This window comes from Chiloscyllium punctatum, chromosome 13 (assembly GCF_047496795.1).
Source record: "Chiloscyllium punctatum isolate Juve2018m chromosome 13, sChiPun1.3, whole genome shotgun sequence".
In the NCBI taxonomy this organism is placed as follows: domain Eukaryota; kingdom Metazoa; phylum Chordata; class Chondrichthyes; order Orectolobiformes; family Hemiscylliidae; genus Chiloscyllium; species Chiloscyllium punctatum.
This window is the reverse complement of record NC_092751.1, coordinates 35,983,045-36,009,314: the sequence shown is the minus strand read 5'-3', so window position 1 is coordinate 36,009,314 and position 26,270 is coordinate 35,983,045.

Genomic DNA, 26,270 nt, shown 5'->3' with positions numbered 1-26,270 from the left:
TGGGGGGTGGGGGTGAGATGTGGGAGGAAGAGAAACTGGGGTCGAGTTGTAATTGCGGGAGGGAGACAGAGACGACGATGAGAGAGAAAGGGGGATGGGAAGACGAAATAGTGGACGCAGGTGGGGAGACCTGGTTTGGCGGTGTGTGGGAGAGAGAGGGGGATAGATTTGAGGAGAAAGAGTGACGGAGAGGAAATGGGTTGGCCAGGTTGGAGTGGGGGGACAGAGGGAGTTAAACCCAGCTCCTGAGCTCAGGGCCCGATCCCCTTCCCTTCCCTGAGGCCCAGGACCTGGGCCTGGGCCTGTCTCTCTCCAGTTCAGCATCTCCAACACAAAGACACACAACAACATCGGTCACTCTGCTGCTCAGCACGCTTTAATCAAAATTTTTATTGTTTACAAATGGAAGTGATGGATACAGTCAGTGGGATGGTGCCTTTTCTCACTGGCCCCTGAGTTGTGAGAAACATTGAAATGTGTCCCTGTAACACAACTGTTGGATAAGGAGGGACAAACCAACGCTACCCTCAGTCTGTTACCATAGCGACAGGTTGCTCCATCGCTGAAACACTGAACTGAAGTGAGAAAATCCCGAATGCATTGGTTAATGAGGGAATTTGTTTGATGGATGTATTTGGGTAAAGGGATATTTCAGCACATTCTTCAGCTGCTGCCTGAACTTAGTCTGGGTCACGGCATAAATCGCGGTGTTTGTGCAGCAACTGAGGAGCTGCAGCATGAAGCCCAATTCCTGCACAAAGTCATGGAGAAACACAGACTCATACCCAATATACAACATCCGGTACCATATAGAATACAGCATTAACATTGACCATAACAGGATGAAATTGGCCGAGATCACAAACAGTAAAATGATGGATTTTTTTCGGTTTCTCATTTCTGTGTCAGACTGAGCGTCCCCATTGGTGTGAGTGCGGAGTCTCCTGCGGGCTCTGCTGGTCACTAAAATGTGTCTGACGGTGAGAACATTGAGCAGCAGAATCAGGAGAAATGGGACACACGGGGTTAGAATGTGGTGGAGGAACTCGATTGTGACCCAGACACTGGAGGATAGAACAGCGTATGTTACATCACAAAACCAAGGCTCGTTCATCAGCCGATACCGAGCCGTGAGCATAAAATACCAGAAAATGTTCTTTAAACAGCTCAGCACAGTCACTGCTCCCAGAGCCACAGCTGCCGTTTTCTCACTGCAATATTTACTTTTCAGCGTCGAGCAACAAATGGCCACAAACCGATCAAAGGTGAAAATGGCGGTGAACCAGACAGAGCAGTCAGTGGCTGCATAAAGCAGGAGGGCGTGAATATTACACAAGGGGAACGAGTCCTTCAGGAAATAAAACTGTTCATTATAAACAATGGGAATGTGTCTCAGGATCAGGTCGAGGATAATGACCAGGAGATCCGCCGCTGCCATGGCCCCCAGGTAACGTCTGACACATGGAGACAATCCACAATCTTTATAAAGTAGGACGTAGATGGTCACTACGTTAACTGTGAGGAAGGTGAACAAACACATTATCCATCAGCCTGGAGGCAAAGGTACCAGTTTGTTCGGGGACCCAGTGAGATTTTCAATTGTGTACTTGTATTCTGGGATTTATTAAAATGATTGGAGCTGGAATAACAAATGTGAAGGTCTGACTTAGTGAAAAAATGTGACATAAACAACAAGACAGCCTCCCTCTTCAAACACACAGAGATACTACCATAAGGACGGATGGTTTTGGAACATTCCCATACACTTGATCATTCGAGAGCAGACACAGGTCACTGCTTTCCAGTTCCTAATACGGAGGGTGGAAACTTTGCTGTCCTGAAGGATTGTCTCCCAGTTTCCTGAAGACAAACGGAGTTTGGAAATTCGGGTATTTCGGTGTAAATTGTGGTCGATCCTGTGTCATGAAGAAATGCAAATGCAGGGAAAACGTATTTTCCCCTTTACTTGCCCGAGCGGTCTTCGGAACAGTGTTTCATTCTCCCTGGAACAGGATCTCTTCCTTCGGGATCTTATCATTTGTTCAATTCACTGACGTCCGGCCGTTCACAAACAATGTCGGGGACAGAACGTTCCGGGGAATGTCAGTTATTGAATGTTGGGGGCAGAACATTCCGCGAAACCCCTTGACCTGTCCATCACCTTTCCCACATATCAACTTCACCAACATGATGTGCTGTGCATGGGCACACTGGACATTAATGGGGTGAGAGACGGAGTTTCCAATCATTAGAATAGGCATTTCCAGATCAGATGAAATTGATAGATGTACCACATTCTCAATCCACCTCACAGAACCAGCCCAGGCACCATCAACCCAGAGGAGATATCTGTTCACGGTGGAACACTGTGCAGAGCAGGCCATTGTACTGCTCAGTACAACCCAGCAATCGGTCCAGAGTGGAACACTGTGCAGATTCATCCATTGAACTGGTCAATACAATGGGCTCTCTGTCCAGAGTGAAACATTGCACAGACCCTGTCAGAGCACATATTTTCAAACGCAGAATAGACATCTGTCCAGTATGGAAAGCCGGGATAGAGAAAGTAAAACTGCAGATGCTGGACTCTAAAGTAGACAAGCAGGAAGCTGGAAGAACACAGCAAGCCAGGCAGCATCAGGAGATGGAAAAGTCGTCGGTTCAGGTGTAACACTTCTGCAAAAGTCCTGAAGGAGGGCTAAACCCGCAACGTACACTTCTACACATCCAGATGCTGCCTGGTTTGCTGTGTTCCTCCAGCAAGTATTCAGCAGGGGAAGCAGAGCAGACAACACCCGTGCACTGATTTTCAAGTCGGACTAGACACCTGTCCAGAACCGGGATCTGTGCACATCACAGCAGTGTATTGATCTATAAAACAGAGCGAGATATCTATCCAGCACCAGGAGCTGTGCAGATCACAGCAGGGCATTAATCTACAAATCCAGACTCGATGTCTGTCCAGCACGTGCAAATGCGCAGACCGCAGCAGCTCATTGATCTATAAACCCGGACTAGATATACATCCAGCACAGGGATCTATGCAGAACACAGCAGTGCACTGATCTATAATCCCAGACTGGATATCTTTCCAGCACCGCAAGCTATACAGAACACAGCAGTGTATTGATATATAAACCTCTACTAGATATCTGTCCAGCACGGGGAGCTATGCAGACCACAGCAGTGTATTCATCTAAATCCAAGTCTAGATATTCGATTCGATTCGATTCCTTACAAGATTCGATTCGATTCCTTACAGTGTGGAAACAGGCCCTTCAGCCCAGCAAGTCCACACCGACCCGCCGAAGCGCAACCCACCCATTCCCCTACATTTACCCCTTCCCCTAACACTATGGGCAATTTAGCATGGCCAATTCACCTGACCTGCACATCTTTGGAGTGTGGGAGGAAACCGGAGCACCCGGAGGAAACCCACGCAGACACTGGGAGAATGTGCAAACTCCACACAGTCAGTCGCCTGAGGCGGGAATTGAACCCAGGTCTCTGGCGCTGTGAGGCAGCAGTGCTAACCACTGTGCCACCGTGCTGTCCAACACGGGGAACTACGCAGAACACAACAGTGCATTGATCTATAAACCCAGACTAGATATCTGTCCAGCGCAGGAAAATGCGCAGACCGCAGCTGTGCATTGATCTATAAACACGGATGAGATATTTTTCCAGCACGGGAGCTATTCAGAACACAGCAGAGCATTGATCTGTAAACCCGGATTAGATATCTGTTCAGCAACGGGAACTGTGCAGATCACAGCACTTCCTTGATCTATAAACACGGAATAGATATCTTTTCATCACCGAGAGCTGTGCAGATCACAGCAGTGAATTGATCGAAAACCCCGATTAGATATCTGTCCAGCACCCGGAGCTATACAGAACACAGCTTTGCATTGATCTATAATCCCGGACTAGATATCTGTCCAGCACCGAGAGATATGCAGACCACAGCATTGCATTGATCTACAAAAGAGGACTAGTTATTTGTCAAGCACCGGGAGCTATACAGGCAACAGCAGTGAACTGATACGTAAACCCGGACGAGATATCCGCCCAGCCGGGGAGCTATGCAGAAGACAGGATTGCATTGATCTATAAACCTGAATACCAGATCTGTCCACCAACAGGAGCTATGCAGACCACAGCATGGCACTGATTTATAAACCCGGACTAGATATCTGTTCAGCACAGGGAGATGTGCTGACCACAGCAGTGCATTGATGTATTAACCCGGACTAGATATCTGTCCAGCACAGGGAGAGGTGCAGACCACAGCAGAGCATTGATCTATAAGCACGTATGAGATATTTGTCCAGCACGGGGATCTGTTCAGAACACAGCAGAGCATTGATCTATAAACCCGGACTAGATATCTGTCCAGCACCGGGAACTGTGCAGATCACAGCAGTTCATTGATCTATAAAGCTGGAGTAGATATCTTTCCAGCATGGGAACCTATGCAGAATTCAGGAGTGCATTGATATGTAAACCAGGACTAGATATTTGTCGAGCACCGTGAGCTATGCAGAATACCGCAGTACATTGATCCATAAATCCGGGTTAGATATCTGTCCAGCAGCGGGAGCTATGAAGATGGCAGCAGGGCATTGATCTATCATCCTGGACGAGATATCTGTCCAAAACCGGGAGCGATGCAGAACACAGCAGTGCATGATCTATAATCCCGGACGAGATATCTGTCCAACACAGGGAACTACGCAGGAGACAGCAGTGCTTTGATCTATTAACCCGAAATGAGATATTTGTCCAGCAGAGGGAGCTATGGAGAATGCAGCAGTACATTGATGTATCAAGCCGGATTAGGTCTTGGTCCAGAACGGGGAGCTGTGCAGAGCACAGCAGGGCACTGATCAATATACACAGACTTGACATCTGTCTGGCAACGTGAACTGTGCTGACCACAGCAGGGCATTGATGTATAAACCTGGATTCGATATCTGTCCAGCACGGGGAGCTATGCAGACAAAAGCAGTGCATTGATCTATAAACCCGGATTAGATATCTGTCCAGCACCCGGAGCTATTCCAACCACAGAAGTGCATTGATCTATAAACCCAGACTAGATATCCGTCCAGCACGGAGCGGTGTGCAGACCTCAGCAGTGCACTGATCTATAAACTCTGATTCGGTATCTGTCCAGCACGGGGAGCTATGCAGAACACAGGAGTTCATTGATCTATAAACCCGGAATAGAAATCTATCCTGCATCAGGAGCTGTGCAGATTGCAGCAGTACATTGATCTATAGACCTACATTCAATATCTGTCCAGCACCGGAAGCAGTGCAAACGGCAGCAGTGCATTTATTTATCATGCCTAACTTGATATCTGGCCAGCACGTGGAGCTATGCATGCCACAGCAGTGCACTGATCTATAAATCCGGACTAGATATCGGTTTAGCACAGAGAGCTGTGCAGACCACAGCAGTGCATTGATCCACAAACCCGGACTAGATACTTGTCCAGCACCGGGAACAATGCAAACCACAGCAGTGCTTTAATATATAACCCCAGATGTGTCATCTGTCCAGCACTGGAAACTGTTCAGATCACAGCAGTGCATTGATCTATGTACCCAGATTTGATATCTGTCCAACACGGGGAGCTATGCAGACCACAGCAGAGCATTGATCTCTAAACCCGAACTAGATATCTGTCCTGTACGGGGAGCTGTGCAGACCACGGCATTGCATTGATCTATAATGCCGGACTACCTGTCTGTCCAGCACGGGTGGCTGTACAGAGCTCAAGAGTTCATTGATCGAAAACCCTGACTAGATGTCTGTACAGCACCGGGAATGATGTAGAACACAGTAGTGCCTTGAACTGTGAGCCAGAGTAGCTCTCTTTCCAGCACAGAAAGCTATGCAGAACACGGCAGTGCATTGATCGTTAAAACCGGACAAGATATCAATACTGCACCTGGGACTGAGCAGATCACAGCAGTGTATAGATCTGTAAAACCGGATTAGAGATCTGTCCCGCACGGGGAGCTATGCAGAGCACAGCAGTTCATTGATCCATAAACCCGAACGAGAAATCTATCCAGCACCGGGAGCTGTGAAGATTTCAGCAGAGCATTGATCTATTAACCCTGACTAGATATCTGACCAGCACCGGGAGCTGCGCAGATCGCACCAGTGCATTGATCAAAAACACGGATTAGATATCTGTACAGCACTGGAAAGAATGCAGAACACAGCAATGCATCGATCTATAACCCAGACTAGATATCTGACCAGCACCGGGAGCTGTGCAGACCACGGCAGTGCATTGATCTATAATCCCGGACTATCTATCTGTCCAGTACGGGTGGCTATGCAGAACAAAAGAGTTCATTGATCTATAAATCCGGACTAGATTTCTGTACAGCACGGGAAACTGTGCAGAACATAGCAGTGCATTGATCTGTTAAGCCAGAGTAGCTATCTTTCCAGCACTGAGAGCTATGCAGACCACAGCAGTGCATGGACCTATAAAACCGGACAAGACATCTGTCCAGCACGGGGAGCTGTGCAGACCACAGCACTGCATTGATCTATAAACCCGAACTAGATATCTGTCCAGCACGGTAAGCGCTGCAGATGATAGCAGTGCATCGATGTATAACACCAGCTAGATATCAATTCAGAACTGTTAGCTATGCAGACCACAGCAGATCATTGATCCATAATCCCGGGCTAGATATCTGTCCAGCACCGGGAGCTATGCAAACCACAGCAGTGCATTGATCTATAAACCCGGATTAGATATCTGTCCAGCACCGGGAGCTGTGCAAACCACAGCAGTGCATTGATCAATAAACCCAGACTAGATATCTGTCCAGCACGTGGAGCTGTGCATACCGCAGCAGATGATTGGTCTGAAAATCCGGACGAGATATCTGTCCAGCACTGGGAGCTGTGCAGACCTCAACAGTGCATTGACTAGATATCTTTTCAATAATGAGGAACTATGCAGAACACAGCAGCGCATTGATCTATAAACCCGCACTAGATATCTGTCTAGCACCGGAATCTGTGCAGATCACAGCAGTGCAAAGATGTATTAAACCAGACTAGATATCTATCCAGCGTCGGGAGCTATGCACATTACAGCAATGCATTGATCTATAAACCCGGACTTTACATCTGACCACCACCGGGAGCTGTGCAGATCACAGCAGTGCATTGATCTTTTAACCCAGACTCTTTATCTGTACTGCAGTGGGAGCTATGCAGGTCACAATAGTGCACAGATCTATAAATCGGACTAGATATCTGTCCAGCACGGGGAGCTGTGCAGACTGCAGCAGTGCATTGATCTATAAACCTGGAATAGATATCTGTCCAGCACCGCGAACTGTGTAGATCACAGTGGAGCATTGATTGAAAACGCAGACGCGATATCTGTCCAGGACGGGGAGCTATGCAGAACATAGCAGTGCATTCATCTATAAACCAAGACTAGATATCTGTCCAGCACGGGGAGCTATGCAGACCACTGCAGTGCATTGATCTATAAACCCGGATTAGATATCTGTCCAGTAGCGGGAGGTATGAAGACCACAACAGTGCTTTGTTCTATAAACACGGATTAGATATCTTTCCAGCTTGAGGAACTGTGCAGAACACAGCAGCACTATGATCTATAACCCCCCACTACATATCTGTCCAGCACCGGGATATGTGCACATCACAGTAGTACAAAGATCTATTCATCCAGTCGAGATATCTGTCCAGCGGCGGGAGCTATGCACATCGTAGCAGTGCATATATCAATAAACCGGACTAGATATCTGTCCAGCACGGGCAGCTTTGCAGACCGCAGCAGTGCATTGACCTAAAAACCCGGTTTAGATGTGTGTCCAGGACGGGGAATTGTGCAGGACATCGCAGTTCATTGATCTCCAAACCCGGACTAGATGTCTGCCCAGCACGGGGAACTATGCTTAACATAGCAGGGCATTGATCTGTTATTCCAAGCTAGATATCTGTCCAGCACGGGGGGCTATTCAGACCACAGCAGTGCTATGATCAATAAACCCGGACTAGAAATTTATCCAGCACCGGGAGTAGTGCAGATTGCAGCAGAGCATTAATCTATTAATCCAGACTAGATATCTGTCCAGCAAAGGGAACTATGAGGACGGCAGCAGTGCATTGACCAAAAACCCGGATGAGATATCTGATCAGCACGGGTAAGAATGCAGAACACAGCAGTGCATCGATCTATAAACCCGGACGAGTTACCTATCCAGCACCGGGAGCTATGCAGACCACAGCAGTGCAATGAACTGTAAACCCGGGTTAGACAGCTGGTCAGCAGCGGGAACTATGCAGACCACAGCAGGGCATTGATTTATAAAATCGGACTAGATATCTGATCTGTATGGGCAGCTGTGCAGACAACAGCAGTGCGTTGATCTCTGAACACAGGCTACATATCTGTCCAGCACCGGGAGCTAAGCAGAACACAGCAGTCCATTGGTCTATAAACCCGGACTAGATATCTGTCCAGCACCGGGAGTGATGCAGACCACAACTGTACATTGATCTGTAAACATGGATTAAATATCTGTCCAGCACCGGGAGCTATGCAGCAAACAACAGTGCATTGATATATAAATCTGGACTATATATCTGTCCAGTACCAGAAGCAATGCAGACCACAGGAGTATATTGATCTATAAACCCTGACAAGATATCTGTCCAGCACGTAGAGCTATTCAGTACACAGCAGTGCATTGATCAATAAAACCGGACGAGATATTTATCCAGCACATGGAGCTGTGCAGACTACAGCAGATCATTGATCTATAAACCCGGACTGAATATCCTTCCAGCATGAGGACCTATGCAGAACACAGCGGTGCAAAGATCTATCAACTCGGACTGCAGCGGGAGCTATGCAGATCAAAATAGTGCATAGATCTATAAACTGGACTAGATATCTGTTCAGCACGGGCAGCTGTACAGAATGGGGCAGTGCATTGAACTATAAACCCGGACGAGATATCTGTCCAGTACCAGAAACTGTGTAGATCACAGCAGGTCATTGATTTATTAACGCAGACTCGATATCTGTTCAGCACGGGGAGCGATGCAGACCACAGCAGTGCTTTGCTCCATCAACCCGGATTAGATATCCGTCCAGCAACCGGGAGTTTGCAGATCACAGAAAGGCATTGATCTATAAACCCGGACGAGTTATCTGTCCTGCACGGGGAGCTATGCAGAACACAGCAGTGCATTGATCTATAAACGCGGATAAAACATGTGTCCTGCAGTGCAGTGATCTCTCAACCCTGACTACATTTCTATTCAGCACCAGGAGCAATGCAGATCATAACGGTGCATTGATATATAAACCCTGACTAGATATCTGTCCAGCACGGGGAGCTGTGCAGACCACAGCAGTGCATTGATCCATAAACCCGGATTAGATACCTGCCCAGCACGGGGAGCTGTGCAGAACACAGTCGTTCATTGATCCATAAACCCGGAACAGACATCTGTCCAGGAGAAAGTGAGGACTGCAGATGTTGGAGATCAGATCTGAAAATGTGTTGCTGAAAAAGCGCAGCAGGTCAGGCAGCATTCAAGGAGAAGGAGAATCGACGTTTCGGGCTTGAACCCTTCTTCAGGAATGAGTAAAGTGTGTCCAAAAACACCCCACCAACCAAACCACCACTCCCGGCACCTTCCCCTGCAACCGCAAGAAATGTAAAACTTGCGCCCACACCTCCCCCCCTTACTTCCCTCCAAGGTCCCAAGGGATCCTTCCATATCCGCCACAAATTCACCTGCATCTCCACACACATCATTTACTGCATCCGCTGCACCCGATGTGGCCTTTTCTATATTGGGGAGACAGGCCGCCTACTTGTGGAACGTTTCAGGGAACACCTCGGGGACCCCCGGACCAACCAAACCAACCACCATGAGGCTCGACACTTCACCTCCCCCTCCTACTCCACCAAGGACTTGCAGGTCCTTGGTCTCGTCCATCGCCAGACCAGAGCAACACGACAGCTGGAGGAAGAGCACCTCATCTTCCGCCTAGGAATCCTCCAACCTCAAGGAATGAACTCAGATTTCTCCACTTTCCTCATTTCCCCACCCCCCCACCTTCTCTCAGTCCCAACCCTCAAACTCATTACAACGTTCCTAACCTGCAATGTTCTTCCTGACTTCTCTGCCCTCACCCCTACTCCGGCCAATCACCCTCACCTTAACCTCCTTCCACCTATCACATTTCCCACGCCCCTCCCCCATGTGCCTCCTCCCGAACTTTTATCTTAGCCTGCTGGACACCCCTACCCTATCAGCATTCCGACAAGACCACTCCCTCCGTGACTTCCTCGTCAGGTCCACATCCCCCACCAACCCAACCTCCACTCCCGGCACCTTCCCCTGCAACCGCAAGAAATGCAAAACTTGAAAGCAAACCTCCCCCCTTACTTCCCTCCAAGGCCCCAAGGGATCCTTACATATCCGCCACAAATTCACCTGCACCTCCAGACACATCATTTACTGCATCCGCTGCACCCGATGTGGCCTCCTCGATATTGGGGAGACAGGCCGCCTAAATGCGGAACGTTTCAGAGAACACCTCTGGGACACCCGGACCAACCAACCCAACCACCCCGTGGCTCAACACTTCAACTCCCCCTCCCACTCCACCAAGGACATGCAGGTCCTTTGACTACTCCATCGCCAGACCATAGCAACACGACAGTTGATGTAAGAGCACCTCATCTTCCGCCTAGGAACCCTCCAACCACAAGGGATGAACTCAGATTTCTCCAGTTTCCTCATTTCCCCTCCCACCACCTTGTCTCAGTCCCAATCCTCGAACTCAGCACCGCCTTCCTAATCGGCAGTCTTCTTCCTTACCTCTCCGCCCCCACCGCCACTCCGGCCTATCACCCTCACCTTAACCTCATTCCACCTATCACATTTCCAACGCCTCTCCCCCAAGTCCATCCTCCCTACCTTTTATCTTAGCCTGTTGGACACACTTTTCTCTTTCTGAAGAGGGACTCATGCCCGAAACGTCGATTCGCCTGCTCCTTGGATGCTGCATGACCTGCTGCGCTAGATATCTGTCCAGCACCGGGAACTATGCAGAACACAGCAGTGCATTGATCTATGAACCCGGACTAGATATCTGTCCAGCACTGGGAGCTGTGCAGAAAACAGCAGAGCAGTGATTTATAAACCCAGACTAGATATCTGTCCAGCACGGGGTGCTGTGCAGACCACAGCAGTGCAGTGGTTTATAAACCCGTATTGCATATCTGTCCAGCACGGGGAGCTGTGCAGACCACAGCAGTGCAGTGATTTATAAAACTGGAAAAGATATCTGGCCAGCACGGGAGCTATGCAGACCACAGCAGTTCAGTGATCAATAAACCGATATTGCATATCTGTCCAGCACCGGGAGCGATGCTGAACACAGCAGTTTATTGATCTATAAACCTAGAAGAGATATTTGTCCAGCAGGGGGAGCTGTGCAGACCAGAGCTTTGCATTGATCGATAAACTCGGACCAGATATCTGTCCAGCACGGCGGACTATGCCAATCACAGCAGTGCATTGATCAATGAACCCGGACTAGATATATGTCCAGCACTGGGAGCTGTGCAGACCACAGAAGTGGAGTGATCTTTCAACTCGTATTAGATATCTGTCCAGCACGGGGCGCTATGCAGAAAACAGCAATTCATTGATCTATAAACTGGAACTAGATATCTGTCCAGCACGCAGAATTATGCAGACCACAGCAGTGCATTGATCTATAAACCTGGATTAGATATCTATGCAGCTCCGGGAGCTATGCGGAACACAGCAGTGCATTGATCCAGAAACCTGGACTTGATATCTGTTCAGCTTCTGAAACAATGCAGAATACAGCAGTGCTTTGATATATAATCGTAGGCGAGATATCTGTCCAGCACAGTGAGTTATGCAGAAACCAGCAGTGCATTGATCTATAAACACAGACTAGATATCTGTGCAGCGCCGGGATTTATGCATGACCACAGCAGAGCATTGATCTATAAACCCGAATTAGATGTCTATCCATCACGGGGAGCTGTGCGGACCACAGCAATGCATTGATCGATAAACCCAGACTCGATATCTGACCAGCACGGGGAGGTGTGCAGGCCACAGCAGTGCATTGGTCTATAAACCCAGACGAGATATCTGTCCAGCACGGGGAGCTGTGCAGACCACAGCAGTGCATTGGTCTATAAACCCAGACGAGATATCTGTCCAGCACGGGGAGCTGTGCAGATCGCAGCAGTACTTTGGTATATAAACTCGGAAATGATATCTGTCCAGCACGGGGAGCTTCACAGTCCACAGCAGTGCATTGATCTATAAACCCGATCTCGAAACCAGCAGCAATTAAACTCCCAGCGTGTACAGCTGTGTCTCCCACCCCAGTGAATTGATCTGTAAACCAGGAGCAGTTACCCTCCCAGCATGTAGAGCTGTGTACACCTCCCCAGTGCATTGATCTGTAAACCAGGAGCAGTTACCCTCCCAGCATGTCGGGCTGTGTACACCACCCCAGTGAATTGCTCAGTAACATTGTGTTCGATCACGGCCCAGCGCGGGGAAACTTGCAGCCCATGCTGGAAGTGACAGGATGTTCAGCTCCCATCCGTTTACAGCTCTATATCTCCACTGTGCCATGACAAGGGGGTGCTGTGGGTGTGAAACACAATGCCAGAGAATGATGGCGGTGGAATCAGTTCAAGTATCACCACATGGGAGGGGTATGGGGTATAGACAGAAAGGTGGAGATTGAGAGACAGTGTCATGGAAGGATGTATTTCCAGGTTTCAGAATGCTGAAATTAAGATAGTTCAATAGCATCCTGTAACATGAGCCAGTATTCATTAAGTATTGCCAAGCGATTGTCTGCACGAGGCTGAGCTAGTTTCCTGGTGCTGTCTTATCGAACTCACCTCATTAACTGTCGACCCCACCCCATGGTGTCCCTCTCATTCAATACAATCCAGGTTCTCCCACCCATCATGGCTGGAGGTGCTCACTATCGCCCGGTTACCCCTGCATATTCCGTGATCCCTGGCACTGGGTCCATCTTTAAATTGCCAATGGGCATGCGGTTGAGCTTTCTCAGTGTGGAGCTGCCCTGCACAATTTACCGCGAGCATAGCTGAGAAGGGGCAATTCTACTACGGTTTGTCGACATGGGCACGGAGGTCCTGGTGGATAGGCTCGTAGAGAGGAGGGCAATTCTCTTCCCTGGGGAGGGGTCACACCACCAGACCCACCGTGCATGATCGGAGCTCACCACACAGCTCAGTGCAGTGTCTTCGGTCTGAAGAAATGTCCAGCAACACAGGACAGCATCAATAACCTTCCCCGCTCTGTCAGGATAAGGGTCACCGTGTTCTCTCTGCTCCCTCACACTCACTCTATATCTAGTATTGCACCTACACCCGAACAAGGGTCATGCTCCACCACTCGCACTGCAGCGCCTTCCCTCTCTCTCTCTCTCTCCACTATTCTGCCCGCCTTGCCCCCCCTCCGAACAAACTAATAATAGTGCATGAATACAACACTGTAGACTGACTCCCTCTGGACCCCTTACCATATCTCCCGCTCCCCCCACCTACACCAGCACCAGCAGCCGGTCCATCCACTCCCACCCACACTCTCTCCGTCTCTCCCCTTCGCCCATTCCAGGTGAAAAAGCCTGGAGTAGGACAGAAAGGGATAAAACGAGTGCCGGAGTGCCCGACATCCGTACCCTCACTCTCCCCTCCCCCTGCCATTTGTCAGGACACTGGTATGTGTCAGAGAGGACCAGGGCACTTCGTGTGGAGATTCTGAACCATCCACGTCCCACCGACCGAGTAAGGAGCAATGTTCACTGAAGGGCAATTCTCACTTTAAACCCACTGGCAGCTCCGTTTTCCCCCGGCACAACTTAGACGCCATGGTCCTGATGCCATCTCCCTTTTATGTCGAGCTGGGCAGGAGGGTGGGCTCACAGCACATCACCTCCCAGGAGGGGAGCACGGAGGCTCCCTTCTACACCCCCTCCTGTAAACAGCCGAGATCCTGAAACTAATCTGAAATATTTATTGCTGTCCCCAATTGTACTGACGTCTTCAATAATCTGTGCTCATTCACAGCCACGGGCCTTCTGCTGCTGCACCCGCTTTATCACGGTGTGACCTGTTTTATAATGTCTTCCAATGTCCTTCCTTCCAAAGTACATCATCTCACACTGTTCTACATTGTTTCCCATTTCCCATAAACCGGAACACTACACCAACAGGTCACTGACCTGTTAGAGTTCCACACTGTTCTCCAGAAACTTTGTAATGCTTCCAGTTTTGGTGCCATCTATAAACATTGAGTTGAAGCTGGCGGTGTTGGAATGGGGTGTACTTAGTTACAAACATTGTATTGTACTATTGTTAACTTTGTACACACTTTGAGATTGTCGCAGGGACACAGGCACAAGGAACAACTGAAATCCTGCCACACTCACTCGGGTTAGCAAGTTAATACTTACACCATCGCACAGAGTGAGTCAAATAATGGCATACTGTGAACGGAGTAACAGAACGTCTAGCACACACCAGACAGAGTGAATGAGGCTTTGACGAAGCACAGACCAAGAGGAATCCTGGTAGGCTCCCTTCATCTGCATATCATCAGGGTATTTGTGTGAAATTGTGAGTCTGTGTTGGGTCGTTCCGACAGTCTATGTTGTTTGAACTCATGCAATATCACCCTCTGCTGGCCTCCCCACGCCACTGCATAATCATTGGCAGAGGGTGAAAACCAAAAGGGACTCATTCAGGGGTGGGAAGAGACAGCAGCTCACAGAACCATCCAAATTGATGTACTGATCAAAATGTCTTTTAATCTTTGTCACTATGCCCGCTCCCATCACTTCCACAGGACGTTCATTCCACACACAAACCACCCTCAGTGTAAAAAAAGGTGTTTTTCATATCTTTTTAAAACACTTCCTCTTTCATTATAAAAATTCACCTTCGTCTTGAATACACCTTCCTATTTAAAAAAGAACAGCCAATCAACTTATCTACACCTCTCATGATTTTATAAACTTCTATGACCCCTCAAGCTTCTTCTGTCCAGTGAAACACGTACCAGCCTAACAAGTCTACTTTTATAAATCAACCCCTCTGTTCCTCGCAATATCCTGGTAACTCTCTTCTGAACCCTTTACACCTCAACAATATACTCCCTATAACAGGGTAAGCAGAACTGGATAAAGTATTCCAGAAGAGTACAATTATTTAAGAAAGATGATAAGGACAAGCCTGCGGACTAGAAACTGGTGACCCTGAAGTCAGTGGTGGACAAGTTGTTGGAGGGAGTCCTGAGCGACAGGATATGCATGTATTTGGAAAGGCAAAGACTAATTCGGGATAGTCAACATGGCTTTGTGCCAGGGAAATCATGTTTCTAGAACTTATTTGAGTTATTTTAAAGAAGTAAAAAAAGAGGATTGATAAGGGCAGAGCAATGAACATAATCTGTATGGACTTCACTAAGGCGTTCGTCAAGGTTCCCCATGGGAGAGTGATTAGCAAGATTAGATCGCATGGAATAGAGGGAGAACTAGCCATTTGGATACAGAACTGGCACAAAGGTAAAAGGTGGTGGTGGAGGGTTGTTTTTTAGACTGGAGGCCTGTGTCCAGTGGAGTGTCACAAGGATCAGTGCTGGTTCTGCTACATTTAGTCATTTATATAAATGATTTGGATATGAACATAGTAGGTATTGTTAGTACTTTTGCAGACGACACCAAAATTGGATGTGGAATGAACAGCGAAGAAGGTTACCTTATATTACGACGAGATATTGTTCAGCTGATCCAATGGGCTGAGGAGTGGTAGATGGAGTTTAATTTAGATAAATGTGAGGTGCTACATTTTGAGAAAACAATTTGCGGCAGGACTTATGCACTTAATGCTTTAAATGTGTTGCTGGAAAAGCGCAGCAGATCAGGCAGCATCCAAGGAACGGGAGAATTGACGGTTCAGTCTTCAGGAATGAACAAGGGCTTATGCCCGAAACGTCGATTCTCCTATTCCTTGGATGCTGCCTGACCTGCTGCACCTTTCCAGCAATACATTTTCAGCTCTGAACTCCAGCATCTGCAGTCCTCACTTTCTACGTATGCACTTAATGATTAGATCCTAGGAATTGTTGCTGAACAAAGAGACCTTGGAGTGCAGGTTCATAGCTCCTTGAAAGTGTAGTCGCAGGTAGATAGGATAGTGAAGAAGGCGATTGGTGTGCTTTCTTTCATTTTTCGGAGTATTGAGAACAGGGGTTGGATCGTCATGTTGCAGCTGTACAGAACGTTGGTTAGACGACTGTTGGAATATTGCGTACAATTCTGTTCTCCTTCCTATCGGAAGGATGTTGTGAAACTTGAAAGGGTGCAGAAAAGATTGACAAGGATGTTGTCAGGGGTACAGAATTTGAGCTGTGGGGAGAGACAGCTGTGGAGAGACAGTGTGGAGCAGTTTTCCTTGAGCGTCAAATGCTGAAGGGGTGAACTCATAGAGGTTTACAAAATTATGGGGATGTGGATAGGGTAAAAAGACAAAGTCTGTTCCTTGGAGTGGGAGAGCCCAGAACTTGTGGGCATTGGTTTAGGGCGAGAAGAAAAAGATATAAAGGCGACCTAAGGGGCAACGTTTTCACGCAAAGATGGGTACGTGTATGGAAAGAGCTGCCAGAGGAAATGGTGGAGGCTGGTACAATTTCAATATTTAAAAGGCATCTAGAAGGGTAAATGAATACGAAATGTGTAGAGGGATATGGGCCAAGTGCTAGTAAATGGGATAAGATTAAGTTGGGGTATCTCGTCGGCATGAACGAGTTAGATGAAAGGGTCTGTTTCCCGACTGTACATCTCTGTGACTCGATGACTCGAAGAGACCTCGCCAACGTTCTCTACAACCTCAACATAACGTCCCAACTCCTATTTCCAAAGCTCTCATCAATGAAGATAAGTGTGGTAAATGCCTTCATGATCACCTTCTCTATATTTGATGCAAACGTGAGAAAAATATACTTGAAAGCCCGAGTCTCTGTTCCACAATATTATCAAATACGATACTTTTAATTCCATATATCTTCCGCTTGTTCGTTGAAACAATATGCAATAACTTGCATTTATCAAATTTATACTTCTTATGTCACTCCTGAGCCCAGTGAGTGATATTACCACCCCCTCCACCTTCGCCGTTCTGTTTTGGAGACCCTCCCCCTCTTCAGGAGGCCTACCAACTCTGGTCTTGATTTTCACAAAGATCCTGAGTTTTGTTCACCTTGTGTAGGCAGGAGGGGAGGGTAGAGTGTAGACGCAGTCAGTGCGGAGGAGAGACTGGAAAGTAACCAGCTGCCTCGTTTCATTTAATGATTTTACGATGAGGGCAGCCACATGTTAAAAATGGGATATAGTGATTGGGGTTTTAGGACCAAAACCTATGCCCTTGCATCACTCTGGTGTTCAGTAAAGATATCTATTCGTGATCCTGCATTGTGCAGACTGTGTCTGCAGGATTTCCTTACCTAATATTGCAGATTGCAGATAATAGTCATTGAAGATGGATATCATAGTCAAACAATTAAATATATTCACAATTTATCTCGACGGGAGAGCACATGCCCACATCATCCTATGATTGAGGTAAATACCTTGCATCTGTTTAACAAGGTAATTCCTTTAACTGCGTATTTGATTAAACTGAAACAGATTTAATGAATCCATTCCAAGCTGAAAGCTGGCCCTTAAAGTGTGACCTAAAATCTGGATATGGTTTCGGTTTAATGTAGTGAGTAGACCGTTGCCTCTGAGCCCGAGCTGTGGATTCGATTCCAATTCCTGAAGTTGTGTGCAAGTGTCCCTAGCTCTGGACCAGAAGGTCTGGATTCATGTCCTGCCTGTCACAGACGTGTGTCACAGTATATCAGAACAGTATGATGAACAAAAATACAGGAGAATCATGTTGCAGATTTAGGGGCTATTGCTGATTGTCGGGAGTCTTCCTATTTCTGAGCTCAAAGGTCTAGATTCAAACTCCACATAGATGTTTCATTATATGTCTGAATGCATTTAGTAAATTGATTTCGTAATTGTAACTTGATGGAGAAGGGAGAGTTTTTGAGTATTGAATGTCAGAACTTTGTCCCAGGATGACTGATAGCTAGTCGTGACGACTGGAGTCACATTTGAAATTTCGAGACGTTTGTAAAAGCATGAGGGGCACGGACATGTTGAATAGTCAAAGTATTTTCCTCAGAGTAAGGGAGTCCAAAACTAAAGGGTTCAGGTTTAGCATGAGACATGACAAGTTTGAAATGGAATCTAAGGAGCAATTTTTCACACAGAGGGTGGTGTCTGTATGGGATGAGCTGCCAAAGGAAGTGGTGCACGTTTGTGCAATTACAATTTTTAAAAGTAATCTGGATGGGGATAGCAAAATGAAGGGTTTAGAAGGTTATGGGCCGATTGCGGCAAATGAACCTCAATGAATTGAGGACATCTGATTGGTACGAAGAGTTGGACCAGATTATCTCTTTCCGTGCTGTACATCTCTATGATTCTATGATCCAATTCATCGAGAGGTATTTGTAACCTTCGATAGCCTTCTTCACTGTCCATTGTATAACTCATCTTGGTGTCATCCATAAACTTGCTAACAATGCCTTCTATAATTCTCATCTATAATATTAATATAAACGACAACAAAAAGTGGATCCAGCACCAGCCCCCTTTTAACATCCCTGGTCACCGGGCTCCAGTCCAAAAGATAGCCCTCCTCGAATCCCCTCTGTCTCCAGCCATTATCCAGAAACAGACATACATTCGGACGCAGTGTTCTGTCTTTAACACATTTTGATAAATAAGAAGATTATGGTTAAAGTGTGAAGGCAGGAGAATTGTGTTGAGAAAGCTGTCAGCCATGATCGAACAGTAGATCAGACTTGATGGGCCAAATGCCCTAGTTCTGCTCCAATTTTGCATGCTCTATGATTTAAAGTATCGGAAATGTCTACCCAGGAGTGCAGTGAAGGCTGAGTCTGATAAATACTTTACTGAACAGAATCAATGAAAATGTGGGATCGGTTTGGGGGCAAAGTAGCCCATGTCTGTTCCTATTTGATGTGCCCTTAATTCTCAAAAGAGGACTTAACTTGATGTGAGGTTAACATAATTTAAGTTTCAGGGCCCCCCATTTAAAACTCAGATAAGTATCTTCCTTTCTCCTTAGTGTTGTGTTGACTGTGTTGTTCTCATCCCCAGGGAAAATGAAAGACTGAGTCATTAAAGATATTCAAGGCTGAACTTGACTGACCATTGATAAACAGGAGAATCAATGTTACTGAAAAGGAATGTTCATCCACAAACAGACCAGCCACCATGTTTCTAAATTTAGCAGCACGCTAGAGGGGCCGAATGGCCAACGGATGCTTCCAACCCATTTGGTGTTATCTCAATTCACCCCTCGAGGCTGTTGCAGAAGAAAAGTAAGTTCCCACTCTGCCACTCAGAATTGTTGCAATGTGTCAGGTGAAGATGATTCTGCCTCTCTAAGCAGTTACACAGGAATAGAGTGATGCATTCAGTCACAGAGTCATACAGATATACAGCACAGGAGCAGACCCTTCGATCTAACTCATTCATGCCATCCAAAATCCTGAAAACATTCTAGTCTCTTTTGCCAGTATCTGCACCATGCCCCTCAAAATCTTTCGTTTCCAAAAACTTACCTAGTTGCCTTATAACTGTTGTAATTGTGTCAACTTCCACCACTTCCTTGGGAGGCTCATCCCATACACGCATCACCCTCTGAGTGAAAAGGTTTCCCCTAGGTCCCTTTTAAATCTTTACCCTCTCACCATAAACCTACGCATTATAGATTTGGTCTCCCCCACCCTGGGGGAAATGACTTGCCTATTTAACCTATCCATGCCACTCAGAACTTTATAAACCTCTCTAAGGTCACCCCTCCACGTCTATTTTAAAGTGTAGTAACTGTGGCATTTTTTCCACATAGCACAAACAGCCAAAAATAAAATTAATGGTGAAGAATATCAGTATTGGAGACGTTGTTAAAATGAGACACGTAAGTCATGCCAGTAAGAAATCTCCCCTCCCTCTCAATACATGTCTGGTGGAATTTGAGCATCTGATTGAGATAGCAGACTAGAATAATTGCTCCATCAGAAAGGTAGCATATTTGACTGTGTAGCATTTGACTCGAATGTTCGTCTATATTTTGTGCTAATTTTTAAAATTCTCAGGGGTCATGATCATTGACAGTGCGACCTCAACCTGCTGATCTGACAAACGAATAGTCCTAATGGAGTATTGCTGAACTCACAAACACCGTGACAACCGGCAATACTGCGCAGGAGGAGGCCATACAAACTTTCTAGGCTGTTTTACATGAACAGGGGAGCTCTGGTTAGCTAAGTGGAAATATAGAATCGAGGTAATTACCTATTTTCAGGCTTGAAAGCTGTAAGTATTGGAATTCCTCAGGAATCAATGTGAGGACATCAACAGTTTACTATCTAGATGAATGATTTGAATGAAGGAGTTGAATGTATCTGAGCTCAGTTTGTTCATACACGAGGATAGTCATTCAATAAGATGACGAGAGGAGATAGAGCGTCTGCAAAGTGATACAGAAAAGGGAGTGAAGTGAGTAATACTTCAGCAAATAAGCAGTACAATGTGCACGATGCGAAGTTTTTGTTTTGGTGAAAGATAAAACAAGATTAAAAACTCGTTAAATGAAGAGAGAATACATAACTCGGTCGTACAGATGAATTTGCGTGTTCTGGTACATGACTCACATCAAGTCAGTCTGAAAGTGCAGCAAGTGATTTGGAAGGTGAACGAAATTTTATTTTTTGCCAAGGGAAAAACGTATGATTTTAAGGATGTTTTACTGCATCTTCACGTGCCATTGCAGAGACCACATCTGAAGGCATGATGTTATGAATGAGTGACAAATTAGATCTGAGAATGAGAGATGTTCTTATTTATCTTTTTAGATCTTGAGGAGAGTGTAACTGGTGAATACTTAATGGATATTTCATCTTATATGGGAGAATAGACGTGGGGAAGTAATGTAAGAATGAGATGCATTTATTTTAGCACAGATATTGGGGAGATATTAAACATTTTATTATAAAATTACATGGACAAATATAAACTTATCTTCAAATTAAGTGGGAACACGTGTTATGAAGGAAATGGATCTGTGTCTTCCAGCAGGAACGATGCACCAAAATGGAGCAGGGAGTATGACATCATACAGTTCGGACAATGTACAAGGAGACCTCACGGGCTCCAGTTTGGGGTCTGATAAAATTCTTGTGTGATTCAATTCAAAGAGGAAGAAACTGCAACATTCCTGAGAAAGAACGTTCTCTATTTCCTTGTTTCCCATCACAATAATATGTGAGAGCTAAGAACAAACATATTCTTCTGTACCACTCATGGAGGATTCATGATGAGGATACATTGGAATCTCCCACTCTCTGCATCAAAGCGAATTCAACGAAATCCTATCGGAAAGATATTGTAAAACTTGAAAGTGCTCAGAAAAGATTTACAAGGATGTTACCAGGGTTGTAGAATTTGAGCTATAGGGAGAGGCTAAAACGGCTGGGTTTGTTTTTCCTGGTGCGTCGGAGGCTTATATAGATGTACAAAATTATGTGGGGCATTGATGGGGAAATAGGCAAAGTCGTTTCGCTGGGGTCCGGGAGCCTATAACTAGAGGGCATAGTTTTAGGATGAGAGGTGAAAGATATAAAAGAGACCTAAGGGCCAACGTTTTCACACAGAGGGTGGTACGTGTATGGAATAAGCTGCCAGAGGAAGTGGTGGAGGCTGGTACAATTGCAACATTTAAGAGGAATTTGGATGGGTATATATATAGGAAGGGTTTGGAGGGATACAGGCCGGGTGCTAACAGGTGGGATTAGATTGGGTTGGGATATGTGGTCAGCATGTACGGCTTGAACCGAAGGTTCTGTTCCCATGCTGTACATTTCTATGACTCGATGACTCAAAATCCCATTGGATTCCATTGCCAACAGCTTGTTTGAGCAGGATGACATCAACAACTGAATATTATTTAAAACAATTTCATTTTCTTTTCCCTTTTGTCGTGAGCTCAACTATTATTTGGAAAGCATTCTTTCAAGTTTGCATTCTGCAGACAGTGTGTTTTTCAGTTTGTCATCAAACTTGTGCAGACGTGTTATTGTGTGTGTGCGTGTACGCACCAATATTTTGAGAAAGGGAAATATTGACATCCATATTTTCTATATCGAAGAATCCACCACAGTTTGAGTAACTTTGTTTCGGTCACAAACTTGTTATTTTAGGAACCTGCCCAGTCTGTGACGTCTATGACCTCCAAGCTCACCAACCAGATTACGTTTGAAATTTGCTGTGATCAGTGAAGGAGTGGAACTTGAACAAGATACCGTGGCCCGAAAAGCCAGAGAAATATAAACCAGTGAGCCAATGCCAGTGATGGGTTTGTTATTGGAGGGATTTCTGAGGGATACGATTTATATATATTTGGGAAAGCAAGAACTGATTAGCGAGTGTCAGCATTGCTTAAAGTCTGGGAAACAGTGTCTCATTCACTTAAGTTTTTTGAAGAATTGACAACAAAGATTGATGACAACATTGTGGTTGATATTGTCTATATAGACTTCAGCTAAGCCCTAAACAAGGTTCTCCATTGCCGACAAATTATTATGGTTAGGTCATATGGGTTCCAGTGAAGCTAACCAATTGAACACAAAATAACTTGAAGTTAGAGGACAGAGGTGGTGGTGAGAGGTTGCTTTTCAGAATAGGGGCTTGTGACCAGTGGTGTGCCACAGGATTGGTGCTGGGTCCACTCTTTTTCATCATTCACATCAATGATTTGTATGTGAACGTAGGAGCTTTAAGTTAATTATCTTGCAGATGACATCACAATAAGAAGTGTGGTGGACAGTGATGTAGGTTCCCTCAGATTACACCGAAATGTTGATCAGATGGACAATGGGCCAAGGAGTGATAGATGGAGTTCAATTTAGATAAATGTGAGAATCTGCAGGTTGGTGAGCTAAATTAGGGTCGGACTTATCCAATTAATCATCGTTCCCTTGAGGTTGTTGCCGAAAAAAGAGATCCCGAGGTGCAGTTGCATGTATCCTTGAAAGTGGATTCATAGCTGGACAAGATAATAAAGAACACGTCTGGCATACTTGTCTTCATCGGTAACAACATTCAGTGTAAGAGATGGGATGTCAAGTTGCACCTTTACAGGATATTGGTGAGGGCACTTTAGAATATCACATATAATTTGGTTCTCTGCGCTAAAGGAAGGATATTGCGGCTCCGTGGCGCAGTGGTTAGTACTGCTGCCTCACAGCGCCAGGGACCCAGCTTTGATTCCTGCCTTTGGTAACTGACTGTGTTGAGCTTGGATGTTCTCCCATACCTGCATGGGTTTCCTCCGGGTGCTCCGGTTTCTTCCCACAATCCAAAGACGTGAAGCTCAGGTGAATTAGTCATGCTAAATTGCCCAAAGTCAGGGAAGAATATGGGGAATGGGTCTGATTGTGTTATTCTTCGGAAGGTCGGTATGCACGTGTTTTATGCCAAAGGGCCTCTTTCCATACTGTAGATAATCCAATCTAATTTAAACTTGCGAGGTTGCAGAAAAGATTTAAAAGGATGTTGCAGGTTTGAGCTATCGGGAGAGGCTGAATAGACATGACCTTCTTTCCTCAGAGTGTCCAAGGCTGATTGGTAATAGGTTTGCTAAACCATGAGGGCATGAATAGGGTGAATAACCAAGGTGTTTTTCCCAGGATAGGGAAGCCTTAAACTAGAGGATACTGGTAAGGATTGAGGTGAGAGGGGAGACGTTTTCGAGAGACTGAGGAGAAAAATGTTCACACAGAGGTTGGTACCTGTTCAGAACGACCTGCCAGAGGAAGTGATGGAAGCTGATACAATTCTACAGTTAAAAGACATCCGAATGTTCATATTAGTCGGAAGGATTTAAAGAGATAAGGGCTCAATGTTGGTAAATGGGACGAGATCAGATTGGGATGTCTCGTCAGCGTAGAGAGGTTGGATTAAAGAATCTGTTTCCGTGCTGTATGATTATTTGACTTGATAACAGGGATAAGGAAAAAATCATAAAAGGACATTTGGAGTGGGATTTCTCTTCTGCACAAGTTTATTATGCTTCTCTGTTTTCAGTGATTAAAACCTGAGTTAGGTTACTATTTGAAAGAGAAGTGAGTCACGGATAATGGGATACAGACAGGAAAGTGGGCCTGAGACCACAGCCTGATCAACCACAATCTTAGTGCATGGTGGGGAAGGCTTAAAGTCTCCAATGACCTACTCCTGCTCCACAGTCCCATTTTCCTGTGTTCAATTCAGCCCCTCAAACCTGCGAGGCAGGAGCAGTTGGAGGCTACTTTCTGCTATAACTGGTGCACAGGAACAAAGGAGACCATTCAGTCCCTCAAGTCTGTCCCACACGGTTTGAGGTGATTTGGAAAATGTAATTGAAAAGCCCAGGCTGGCTATGAAAGAGACCCCTCATCTCTATTTACAGAGTCCCCTCTCTGCATCTTGTGCTTCCATTGTTAGTCATGTTGTCAACCCAGATTCACTAAGAATACAGACCCCAAACTTCACCCGGAGATGGATCAGAAAGTACTCTGGTCTCCCTGACTGCAACATTCAATAACAGACCTTCCACGAAAATAACACCCACTAACTTTCAAGTAACAGAATGTGAGAACATCAGAAACAGGAGCAGGCCGTTCCCTTCCCCAACCCCCTGCTCCAAGCCCGCCATTCCCTTCATGAATATCATGTCTGATCTGGTTTGGTCCCAAATCCTCTTGAATGCTCGATTCCTCATAGCCCTCAACTCTCTGACAGTTCAAAATTTCTCTATGTCCTTTTTAAATATTTTCAGTGATCTAGTTCCCAAACTCTGTGTAATACAGAATCCCTGACATTCACTACCCTCTGTTTGAGGCAAACACTCCTTTCTTCGAAACCATGACCTCCTCATATAAAGAAAAGAGGTGAATATAAGGGGTCAGAAGACAGGCACTGGCCCTGGTATCAAGGCAATATTTAACCAAGATAGCATCAAGGAACCTGAACAAAATTGGACTGAATGGGAATCAATATAAATTGACATTTGGTTCGAGTAATTTGAAACACCTAACAAGATGTTTGTGGTCTGTGGTCGATAATCCTCACAGTCCCATGATATCTCTTCAGGCGATCCTGAGCGTAGCTTTCCTCACCACAATCATCTTCAGCTGCTTCAGCAAAGCCTTTCCCTATCATAAGGTCAGAAGTGGGGAATGGTCCCTGAAGATCACACAAGGTCCAGTACAATGTGTCAGCCCTCAGTTTCTGAACCAGTGTGTCTGTCCATATGCTGCAAAACCTGGACAGCAATCAGGCCTGTGCTGTTAGAATCTCGGTAACATTCATGTAACAGTACTGCAAGACACTGCAAATTCGTGAAAGGAGGAGATCAGTCAGCATCTCAAGCTCACTTTATAAGAATATGAAAAAGCCATTCAGCCCATCAATACTACTGCACAGGAAGAGGGATAGCCCATTCAGTCCCTGCAGCTTATCACACAGGAAGAGAAGGAATGCAGTGTTATAGACCAGAGCAGAGCACTTCAAAACATTTTAGGGCAGTGTCCTACATCCAAACATTTTCTTATTCTAAAGGCAAATGTGACGTAACTGGTCTAGGTGCAATGTGACCAGTCAAACTTCTCAATGTTATCCAAAACATTTTATTTAAACACCGTCATTAAAATATAATCAAAGAAAGAGGAATTTAAAATAACTTAACACGATTTGAATAATTAACCGATTAATAAATACAGAACCTATTATTAACTAACTGCACCAATCGAGTAAAATCCTAGAAACAGAACCGCTTGGCAAAAAGGCACATTCAGACGCAGATTCTCACATACAGTGGTCCAGTTCAGGAGGTAAAAAAAAAATCCAGAGGAAATTCAGAGAGAGTAGCATTCAGGAGACATTTACTGAAGCTTCCAACTCTTTTTGACTCCCCAAGAGCTTCTGTCACTACTGCGAAACTAAACCACAGATATCCTATTC